At 44.2% G+C, this 11,935-nt stretch overlaps 1 protein-coding gene across 1 annotated transcript in view; it reads right to left on the minus strand.

Annotated features, from left to right (window-relative positions):
* The window catches only part of TACC2 (transforming acidic coiled-coil containing protein 2), a 149,543-nt gene extending 139,133 nt beyond the window's left edge, over positions 1–10,410 (minus strand). Inside the window, exon 1 of the mRNA XM_077258703.1 lies at positions 10,341–10,410. The gene's annotated coding sequence lies outside the window, so the exon portion shown is untranslated. The remainder of the gene's footprint in view (positions 1–10,340) is intronic.
* Between the last annotated feature and the right edge of the window lie 1,525 nt (positions 10,411–11,935).

Here is an 11,935-nt window from a genome sequence, read left to right on the forward strand (position 1 = left end):
ACACTGCGAGGGAGGCGGGTGAGTATTTTCAGAACAGCGGGGGGGCGCACAGGGGGTGGGAGGGCGGCGGACAGATAGATCTTTCTTTTAAACACTATTATTCATATTTTCTCTGCAGCAAACGCTGCTGCAGGGAACATATGAATCGCGGATTCAGCACCAGTGGGGGGGACAGCGCTTACTGTAGCGCTGTCCCCTGCACGGCACACGGACTGCAAACGGAGACCGCCCGTGTGTGGTCCGTGTTTTACACGGACCCATTGACTTTAATGGGTCCGTGTAATACGTGCGCTCCCACGAACACTGACATGTCTCCGTGTTTGGCACACGGACACACGGTCCGCAAAAAATCAATGACATCTGCACAGATGCATTGATTTTAATGGGTCTAAGTGTGTCAGTGTCTCCGGTACGTGAGGAAACTGTCACCTCACGTACCGGAGCCACTGACGTGTGAAACCGGCCTAAGGCTGGGTTCACATTGCGTTAACAGCAGCCCGTTCAACAGATACGGTAACGGGCTGCTGTTAACGCAAGTGCCGGTATGGCAGCGCGCTAGTGCAGATAGAGCATCTGCTAGCTCTATTTGTACTAGCGGTGACGGACCCGGAAACACTGCAGCCCGCGTCTCAGGGTCCGTCACTCAATGACGGCATATCGCTAGCGCACGCCCATTGTGGGCGTGCGCTAGCGATGCATCCGACATTGGACTCAATGGCGGCGTTAACGGACTGCGTTACACCGCGTTATGCCGCGGTGTAACGTAGTCCATCTAACGGATGGGTTTAACGCAATGTGAACCCAGCCAAAGAGTTTTTTTTTAAGGAAAAAAGTGGAATATTTTGCAATGATCGAGTCAATCATCAGATTTCAACCCCATCGAGCAGCATTTCACATGCTTAACACAAAACCTATGGCAGAAAGACCCACAAACAAGCAACAACTAAAGTCGGCTGCAGTAAAGGCATCACAAAGGAGGAAACCCAGCGTTTGGTGACTTCCATGGATTCCAGACAGTCATTGCCTGCAAAGGATTCTCTGCAAAGTATTAAAAATGAACATTTTATTAATGGTAAAGGTAATTTTAGGTAACTTTGCGTTTTTTTTTCCATTGTATTTTTTTGTCTCTTGTTGGTATTTCATGTTTTAAATAAAGCTGCTTTGCTTTTGATTCTTCCTGGTATTTTGGCTTTGACAAAACTTTATTGATACAGTCATGTGTGGATTACATGGGTTTTTGATGCATTTTCGCACTAAAACCGCATGTACATTCTTTACATGTGGATTTTACGCTCTTAATGCAAGTCTGTGGGAAGAATCTACACATAGAACTCAGCGTACCCACAAGAGGAATTGACAAGATGCGGATCTGAAACAACCACCGCAGATCAGTTTACGCTGAGCCTAAAAGAAGCCCAGTGACAGGAGATTTCTATAAACTCCATACACTTTTCTGGAACTGTAAGATGCTGTTTTTGATGCAGGATAAATATGCAGAGTCAAAAACTCATCGTGGGAACCCAGCCTTATAAATGAAGATTTTGCTACACACCTCGCACTCCTGTTAAGCAGCTATTGCCTATGGAGATTGCATCTGGCACCTCCACTTTTTACAGTGTTTTTGGTCACCATTTTCAGTGTGTTTGGTTTCTGGATGTTCTCCGTTTTAAATTGGAAATATATTTTTGCATTTACTGTATGCTGGTTGTATTAATGGCAACGCTTCCCATCTATGGACTACTCAAAGTAAATGTCCACCCTACTTCTTTTATCTAGGTAGCTTTAAAAATTATTCTAGAATTTCACTAGAATTACTTCTATGGAAAACCATACATTGCTCCATGTAAGAGCTGCACGAACCAAGCTACTGTGTATGTTACCGAGTCCTTGCTGCATTGCTTCGTTAGGGTTACACTCCGGTACCTCCACCTGGGCAGGGCGTTCTCATGTAACATCACATTGCTCACGTGCACCATTGACTGTCAGAAGACATCTTTTACACTGGATCAACCTGCCACTTGTGTAAGGTCTGACTCACAAATGGCTTAGACGCGATATTACTGTGGAGAGCAGAAGTGATGCGGATTATCTTAAGGAGTGTCTTAAGTTGATGGCTGCCAACATCGTAGAATAACATCGATGTCCTGCTGCTGGAAAGATGACTAAACCTAATTGTTTAGTGGACTATATTTCCTTAAATCTAAGGATCCAATTTGAATTAGACAATTAGATAATTTTACTGGTCATTAGTGATAAGCGCAAGTGCTCGTTTCTTGGGTTTGCCGAGGGTGCTCGGGTATGCACCGAGTATCGCGGGTGCTCGAGTGAGATGTTCGCGTCCCTACGGCCACACGTTTTGCAGCTGTTAAACAGCCACAAAACATGCGGGGACTGCCACGTTTGTCAGCCAATCCGGGCATGTTTTGAGGCTAACAGCCGTGAAACATGGCGGCGCGGAAGTGAAAATCTCACCCAAGCACCTGCGATACTCAGTGCACACCCGAGCACCCTCGGCAAACCCAAGTAACGAGCACCTGCGCTCATCACTACTGGTCATGAAACAGTGGGAGAGACAGTATAAATGGGAACAAAGTTGGCTACCAATTTCTTTTTTTTCTCCCAAGCATCAAAATAGAAGGAACATAAGAAAGCAGTAAACCTGAAGGGGTGAAAAGTGTGAGACCATTGTGGGTGCCTATTGGGCTGTATCAACTTCTAGCCAATGTACAGCGAGGGCCAGTAATAATCCTGCCCAGCTGTGTGACGCCATTCTCTTGTATTACACAGTGATACAGTACACAGAGGGGTCATTTGTCATTGTAATCCAGCCTGCAATGATAATGAGACTGCTGAAAAGTCATCTGTGCGGTCAGATATGAATATGTGTAAGTACGAATCTAGCATTAAGCTTAGTGGCAGGTGTGAAAGATTTCTGACTTGTTTTTATATAAATATATAGATGATAAAGATTAAAACAATTCTCTTTTTAAACCATTTAACATAAAAATCTGATTTAAAAAATTAATTATTTTCTGATGACTCATTCTTTTTAAAGGAGTTGAACCAAGTTTCAAGTTACTTCCTATCATCAGAAGCCCCCCCATTCTTGGGGTTGGTGGGCGCCCCATTGTTCAGACCCCCAGTGATCAGTGATCGTACTGAGTACAACCTAAAAACTTGATAAAAACCTTTAGAGGGTATGTACCCATGGTGTCATTTAGACACTGGTGTACCCGCAGAGTTTTTGAAGCACAAGACACTTCAGTAAAACTTGGGTGTTTTTGACTGTTTTTCCCACAGCTTTGCTGCTGACATCTTTTTTTAGCTGTACATATAAACTAGTAAGCGAAGAATGGTCGGTTTTGGCGGTTCAAACAGACTGAACATGAGCACAGCAAGTTGTTTTGACACATGTTCATTCTTTATAACATCCTTAAGTGCTTTTTAAGGTGAAATCCGCCTGAAAAAGACGTCATGTGCACATACCCAAACTTTAGTCTGTGATTTTGAATATCTCAAGAAAGTAAAATTCTGCTAACTTGGCACCAGAAATGTTGTGAATGTCCAGCACTGCAGATCTAATAGTGTAGTGGTGTCCATGTAATTGTTTAGAGTTCTACCAATCACGAGTGTGAGTTTTTCTAAGCTAAATTTATCGGCGTCCTGCTAAGCGACTCAGAAGGAACATGATCTCAACAGCTAATCCTCATCCGACCACATGGACAGGGAGCCAAACATGAACTGCCAAAATTGAAAAACAAAGAGGGGTTTCAGACACAAGACCCGGCGTCTGATGATGTCATTATTATTATTACTGCTGTTAAAAGCGGCCATAGATCACTACACACAAATAGATCTATTCTTATATAATTGTCAGCCAGTAATTGTGTAGAATGATAATCACTGATGTGAGATGTTATTAACGCTAAAAACGGGGACTGACGACCGGGGCAACTGTTCAGGGGCCAGAAGAGCAAAGTCCTACTGTTTACTATAGTGCATGTAATAACCCGAGTGTGTCACAGATCACTATTACCTGGAGACAGGACATTATTAGGTTGGTGATCTATGAGCACAAGTGGCCCGTTAACCATACTTTTACAGGGACTCTCTGCTGTCCTTGTCTATCCAGAAACCTTAGGATCAATTGTTCAAGATAATCGTGAAGCAGAACCAAGAAAGGAGCCGGAACATTAGTTGGAATTCATGCAATAGGATGTAGGTGCACGTTCACACTGTGGCCACTCAGTAGACAAAACCCAAGATAAAGAACAACATGAGCATTTACCCTGTAGTAAGTAAATAAGTATAAATGGGGCAGAGCAGGACCCAAGGCCGACTGTTCAGACACCTGCCAATCGGAAGCTATATAAATGAAATGCTTAGCTGGGCAGGAGTCTGAACAGGCAGGTTTGGGTCCAACTCTGCCCAGTCTTTATTGAGGTCCGCTGACACAAGGTAAGGTTTTAATACTAGAGATGGGACCATCCAGATTGGGTCACCTTGTCGCAGTGGGATGGAGTTCATTCTTTTTCGATCTAAATAGTATTAAGAGGTTGTCCTCTACTTTTATATTGATGGCCTATCCTTAGGATAGGTCATTAATGTCTGATCAGACGGGGTCCGGCACCCCCACTGATCAGGTGTTATCGGCGTGGCCATCGGCTGGAAGTGCCAGTTTCTTCTAGCTACCAAAATGTGCAAAGCTGGGGTGGGATGGATGCATGGGTAATGCTGGGGTGGGATGGATGCATGGGTAATGGTGGGGTGGGATGGATGCATGGGTAATGCTGGGGTGGGATGGATGCATGGGTAATGCTGGGGTGGGATGGATGCATGGGTAATGCTGGGGTGGGATGGATGCATGGGTAATGGTGGGGTGGGATGGATGCATGGGTAATGCTGGGGTGGGATGGATGCATGGGTAATGGTGGGGTGGGATGGATGCATGGGTAATGCTGGGGTGGGATGGATGCATGGGTAATGCTGGGGTGGGATGGATGCATGGGTAATGCTGGGGTGGGATGGGTGCACGACATCACGGCTCGTCTAATTCATGAGGGGTGGTGACGTTCCTTACTTCAGAAATGTTAATTGAGTCCCTCACTGGAGTAAGATCTGTGACAAGGCCCATACCACTTCTCAGACGCTCCTGATTAATTGAGGCGCAAATTAGCCAACCTTGATGAATCTGGGCCAATGTCTTTCGTTATCTTACCTCCCTCCCTGCTGGCGACATTTCTCTAGGGTAAGATACCTCCACACCTGTGGCATCTGACTGAGCCTGTACAGCAGCTCTATACTATTGAGAAATATAACCTCTGTCGCTGTCATACAGGCTTTCATAAGTAATGGTTATGTCTTCCCCATTTACGTGAACAATCAACTTTTACAGTGAGTCGATCACCCCCCAATAACTTGATTTAAACCACTTGTAGTGTCCTATAGGAGACTTAGCACCTTTAGGACTCGTGCCTGCAGTAAAAATTCCATTTAGTTCTACAGGGAAGAAAACGGTATTATTGTATATGCAAATGTATTATTATATATGCACCGAGCCCTTGGTGCGGCCAAGGGTTCGGTGCACTGCCCCGCATGTATACCAACTTATACTCCTGTACATTTCTTTCATTTTGCTATTTGTTAATTGGGATGGATGATGCCTCTCAGCCGGCTGCATACCAGTCACATCTCTCCCTGCCAGCTGCCATAGCCGCTGGGTTGTCTGTTCCTGTCCCTACACATTTATGTACCTTTCACAATGTGCATTGTTGGAAAAACTCATATTTCACTGCCAAATTACCTACACTAAGTATAATATGTCATTGTTTTAATGGCTTATACAATATATTGAGGAACAGCTAGGAATATAATCTTCCTGTTATAATTACCTAGTGTTCCAGTTACTAGATGCCTATTTAGGTTTAGTCTGTGGTGTCCATACCGGGAGCACCCAGCCTGTGGGGCATCCGGAGGTCTTCTACTCTACAGTGCAGGTGTATTGCTCCACTTTTCACTTGCCTTTGCCTGCATATTGTTGTCTACTGTTCAATGGAGCCGATTGTCACTGAAATATGAGCTGACACCAGCTTATATAAGGCTGTACGGAGGAGCTTGTTTGTTGTCTTATGTGAGCAGATCTCCCCGGAGCAGTGATCTATTTACAGGCTACAAATCATCGAGTTACAAGTTCTACTACAGTCCTACAGACATGTATATTGGGCACCATGGCGGATCGCTATTTAGCACTGTTGCTTCACAGCGTTGGGGTACTGGGTTAACCCCATGGACGACTGTGGCGCCCCAGAGTCCTGGTCGTCACAGTAGCATTGCTTTCCTCTCAGGGAGAGATATGTTACGTTTGGAGGCAAGAAGGGATAACTGTCACCAGGTAAACACAAGCATGCAACACATTCACACTCCAGGCCACCAGGGGGAGCTTTTGATCCTATTTACTATCTGACTCCCCATGTATAAGGTAGTTTTTGGAGGGAAAGTCAGCTCAGTTCTTTCCAGGAAACAGACTGGATCAGTCTGAGGCAGAAGAGGGTTTACGGAGCTGTGTTGCCGCAGTGGTTAAATTCTGCTCTGCCTGGACAGAAGAGGCCATTGATGGATGGAGTCAGAGACCCGGGTAGAATAAAATGCGGTTTATTTGTCAACCTGTCACCAGTCGGCAGCTATTCCATGGATGCACCCAAGGAGACCCGGCAGATAAGACCAAATCCTTGTATAGGGATTAGGCCGGCGTCACACTGGCATATTGCATCCGATGCGAGTGTCATGTGTCTGTGCTCCGATTCTCTCGCACAGGGAGGATCGGAGCACAGCTGCGGAGGAGGCGGAGGAATTAATTTCTCCATCTCCTCCATTGCTGGGGTCCACTTATAACGCACATCACTCGGATGATATCCAAGTGATGTGTGTTATCTCACTCGCACCCATAGGCTTATATGGGTGCGAGTGAGCCGAGAGTTTTCCTCGGTCCGAGACAATCGCAGCATGCTGCGATTGTCTTGGACCGAGGAAAACGGCCGACAAAAAGTCGGCTGGTGGGAGCTGCCCCATAGCTTAACATTGGTCCGAGTGCAATGCGATTTTTTATCGCATTGCACTTGGCCGTTTAAAACGCCAGTGTGACGCCGGCCTAAGAGGATGAAAAGCAAAATGATCTTTGGACCTGCTAAGTGGAGTGGCTTCTGCAGACTCAGTCCACAGACGCCCATTTTTGAGTTGACAGATACCATTTGAGTTTATTCTAGTGAAACTATTGCAGAATGATTCTATAATACTGTGGCAAGGTTTTAATTTTTTGCACAAATTCAACCAGAAAATCAGTCTCGTATTTCATTAGATAATAGTGAGCATTACGTCTAGTATAGAATATCTCCCACATTTGGCAGCTGATGGTACACACCGGCCAGAGACTCCAAAGGTGGCCGCATATTCTCCTGGGCATAGATCTGCCTCCTGCACTGGGAAGATCTTCCATTTTCACTATGCAACACAGATGGTTGGTCATTGTCAGCTCTATAGTGTGATATTGAGATAACTGGTTTGGGTCCAGAAACAACATGGCCATAATCCATAGACTGTTTCTGGTATGGCAGCTAACTTGTATGTAACCACACAGGCCTTGGAGCTATAGGTAGAGCGTTTAAAAATGAATCTGAATTTTTTGGGGGCTAGAGAACATATCCTCTCAGCCTGGGAATATATATATCATTGCAGTGGCTGTGTTTGTCCTTGCTTACAGCTGACTAAGCTGACAAAAGCTTTAAGCAAATATCCAAGTCTCAATATGAATCACTACCATTGTATCCAGATACAGAAAACTGTTAACCAGTTTTCATTGTGAGCGGTCCTGCATTGTACACTTATTATCCAAAATTCCCTTTATAAGTAGAAGTGATTTAGGTCATAAAGATGAAAGCAGCAGCAAATTCAATTGCCCTCATATGCACATGACTGGGGCACCTTAGGTCCACCAAATAAATAAATCCAAAGGCCCATCTGCCATCCATGTGCTCGCCTACTTGAATTCATCCTACACTCAGGGGTGTAACTACAATAAGTGCAGGGGTTGCAATCGCACCCGGGCCCTGGAGCCTAGGGGGCCCTAAAAGTCCCTTTGGCCTATAGAAAAAGACTATTGCTACACTGTTATCATGCTGCACACAGATAACATCATCCATACATTCTAATTCATTATTTATGATTGATCCTTGTAATAATTATTCCAAGAGCAAGTGACAGACTCCATATTAGATTCCATTGAGGTTGTCATCTGCGTGACCTGCTTCATAAACTGGGCCCACTAGAGGAACTGTTGGCTGTTGGTTCTCTGTTGGCCCAGTCTGAACTCCCCAATGACTGCTCTGTGGACCATTTAACAAAATAAAGTTTTTAGCTGGAGAGCAAAGGGTCCCACCTATATGTATATACAGAACATGATCATGTCTACTTTTCACTACACCATAACGCTGTACACAGGACATATCATTAAAGGGTATATATGAGACTTTGTGAAAAACTAAAATTATGCCTGAGGACTAACAGGCAGATAGTTGCTACCTACCTGCCTATTTTTCCTGACGCCGTTCATTACCAGCACAGAGCGGTCACTGACTGCTCCTGCTGGGGATTCAGCTGCCTTTGCTGACTTCACGTTGACAGAGCAACTGCTTCTTTTCCATCCTGCTCTGTCGACGAGGCGGGACTTCTGTCATTCTGATTGACAGTTGGCAGTGGGAATTCGGCTGTCAATCAGAATGACATCAAAGCCCGCGATGTCAACAGATCGGAGCGGAAAAGAAGTAACCACTCTGTCAATGTGACGTCAGCAGAGGCAGCTGAATCCCCGGCAAGAGCGATCTGTAATCACTCTGCTGGCGATGAATGAGGCCGGGCACAATAGGCAGGTGGGTAGCAACTAGCGCTTGCCTGTTAGTTCTTAGGCACATGTTTAGTTTTTCACAAACTCCTGGATATACCCTTTACATGGGGTCTAAAATGGTATTTCATTAAAGGCTTTATTGCCATTCTTAAAGTGAATCTGTCAGTGGGATCAATCCTCCAAAGCCATCTATATGGGTACACCAGTCATAGGAAGCTGAATAAAATTATACCTTTATATCTGTAATCTGATGTCCTATTCCAGAGAAAGCCATGTTTTTCTTAATATGTAAATGAGCTGTTCAGTACTATGGGCCGGACATAGATCTCCCTGAGAATTTGCCTCCATGAGTTAAATGAAAGGGGCATTACCAGTGTGAGACATGTAGATCATTAGAGCAGACTGTCAGTCATTACATGTCTCACACTAGTTACTCCCCCTTTCATTTAAATCCTGGAGGCAGATACTCGGGGAGATCTATGTCCGACCCATAGATCTTAACAGCTCATTTACATGTTAAAACATGGATTCCTCTGGAATAAGACATTGGATCCTATATATCAAGGTATCATTTTATTCAGCTTCCTATGATCTACATGTCCATATTGACGGTTTAAGAGCATTGATCCTACTGACAGATTCCCTTTAAACGTTATCTTCCAAAGGATAGGTGATAAATTCCAGATCAGTGGGGATTAGACTACAAGGACACCGACCGATCCACAATTTTTCACCTATCCCTGCCTCTTCTCTTTACATTCAGAAGGATCCTTACCATTAATTCACTGTGCCAGGGAGAAACGCCAGAGATAACTTGGGTTTCCCATGCTTTTTACAACCAAAATCTGCTTATTTTCATGCCCAATCTGACACATCATCAGGCTGTGTAATAAGGGACTGCTGACGACTGCTCCTTATAATCATAAGTACTTGTGATTGCCCCAAAGAGATTTTCATGTTGCTAATCTAGGTTGATTTAAAGGCTCAATCCCCGAAGAGGGCGAAACATTGGCAAGTTTCGGACAAGTTTATTATTGGCGTGTTTATGTGCGCTTATTACGGATACAAATTCCAGCCTGTCCCAGAGTCTAAGACTTAAATTGATCGTTTCTTATGGATCTATAATGCTGTCAGGTGAGATCCTTAGACTCCAGGTTTGGCCGGGACTGGCATCTATAATTCACCCCTCTTATACCAGCCATTGGCCAACTTTCGAGAAGTTAGTAAATACTGTTACTAAACAGCAATATGTTTATACGCTTTCCAATAGGTTCCCGTGTATGTTGTTACTCTACGTCACGTTGTTACAAGCTTTGAAAGTACATAAAGTTACTTATTATTATTATTTTTTTTTAAATTACTGTTACATGACATATTATGCGCTAGTAACCCTTTAAAAGAATAAGATCCAGAGCGATTAGGTGTACAAGTCATGGTCTCTTACCCTTCTCACATATCCCAGGGAATGGAGCAGTCCTCTGTGCACTCTGAGTCACCTGGTAATCTCTGCCCCTTGTCTCAAAGTCTGTCCAGAGTGTCTGAGATGTGTCCGCAGCCTCTCATCTGTCTCCTGTGCTGCTTCTAGGATAATCCAGGCTGCTATCTACTTACTGCAGCTCCTATGTAGCCTTCCTCTGCCTCTCCTGTCCCTGCTGGCAGTGAAGGCTGATCCTCTCTCCTGAGCAGGTCACATGCAGCAAGCTTCTATAAATGGGATCTGAAACTCTGGTGAAGTGTGAGGAATCTGATCCCAGAGCTATATAACGGGCCTGCGACGCTCGAGCTGTACAACCAACATTGGGGGGCAGGGACAGAACCGGCCCAAAGGTGAAAAGTCGCTGAAAACATTGTAAGGAGCAGGAAAAATAACAAATAGGAAATAAAGAATATAGGTGAGAAATAAATGAAGCAAATGTGCAATTCGCATCCCATTATCTTACATAATTCAGGTAAGTACAAGGGCTTATAGGGCAAATAAACTGTTATTGTTTTTAAAAATGTTGTCCAACAAGGAAAGTTATGAAACTTTGGAAATCACTTTATTAGGGGATTTGTGTTCCGTCCTGTCAAAATATTGCATGTAAGTGGATTGCAGACCCCTGTCTTTTATTGCCTTGATATCAGAATATACTGATTTGGAGTACAGATGATGGCAGTGAATGGGTCAGCACCTGAGTCTCATTAACTCTGGGAATAAGTTGTTGCAGGAAATTGTTCTGATAAGCAGAAAACTCAGAGGAGGAGGCAAGTGCTGAGTGCGGATGAGCGAATATACTCATTGCTCGGGTTTTCCCTAGCACGCTCGGGTGACCTCCGAGTATTTGTTATTGCTCGGAGATATAGTTTTCATCGCCTCAGTTGCATGATTTATGGCTTCCAGTCACCCGAGCAACAAGTATACTCGCTCATCACTAGTACTGAGCTGACCCATCACTGCCATCAACTGTACTCCAAAATCAGTACGTTCTGATATCAAGGCAGATAAAAAGACTAGAAAAATGCAGGGTTTAGAAGCTTCTTACGTGCAATTTTTTTACAGGACTGAAAGTAAATCCCCTAATACAGTACCTGCAAAGTTTCATAATTTTCCATGGCGGACAAAATTATTTAAAAAAAAAAAAAAATTACTTTTAACTATCAGGGTTACGGCTGTTATGTGGACCAACTCTACCCAGCTAGTATGAGGAAAGTGAGAATGCTCAGATACTCAGTAAATGATGGGAAGTCCACAGAGACCTAAACCGTCATCATGTTTTTTATATCCCTAATCGATGCTGAAGTAACGGTGTTGCACACTTGTCCCAGATATCCCGGCTCCACTTCCTTCCCCTGGGTCCACTGCTCTCTGCTGTGCTCCACATTGGTATTTGCAAGTTGCTCATAGTGGATCAATAACATCATCTCATAAGACCTATTTAAGGCTCACTTAGGCACACACCTGCGTCTTGGGATTGAGTCTCTAGGCCTCTATGTTTGGTGTGCTACACCTTCTGTATGTACTGTGCTTTTCTTTCTTTCATCCCTGCTGGGTTGTACTTC

This window comes from Ranitomeya variabilis, chromosome 4 (assembly GCF_051348905.1).
Source record: "Ranitomeya variabilis isolate aRanVar5 chromosome 4, aRanVar5.hap1, whole genome shotgun sequence".
In the NCBI taxonomy this organism is placed as follows: domain Eukaryota; kingdom Metazoa; phylum Chordata; class Amphibia; order Anura; family Dendrobatidae; genus Ranitomeya; species Ranitomeya variabilis.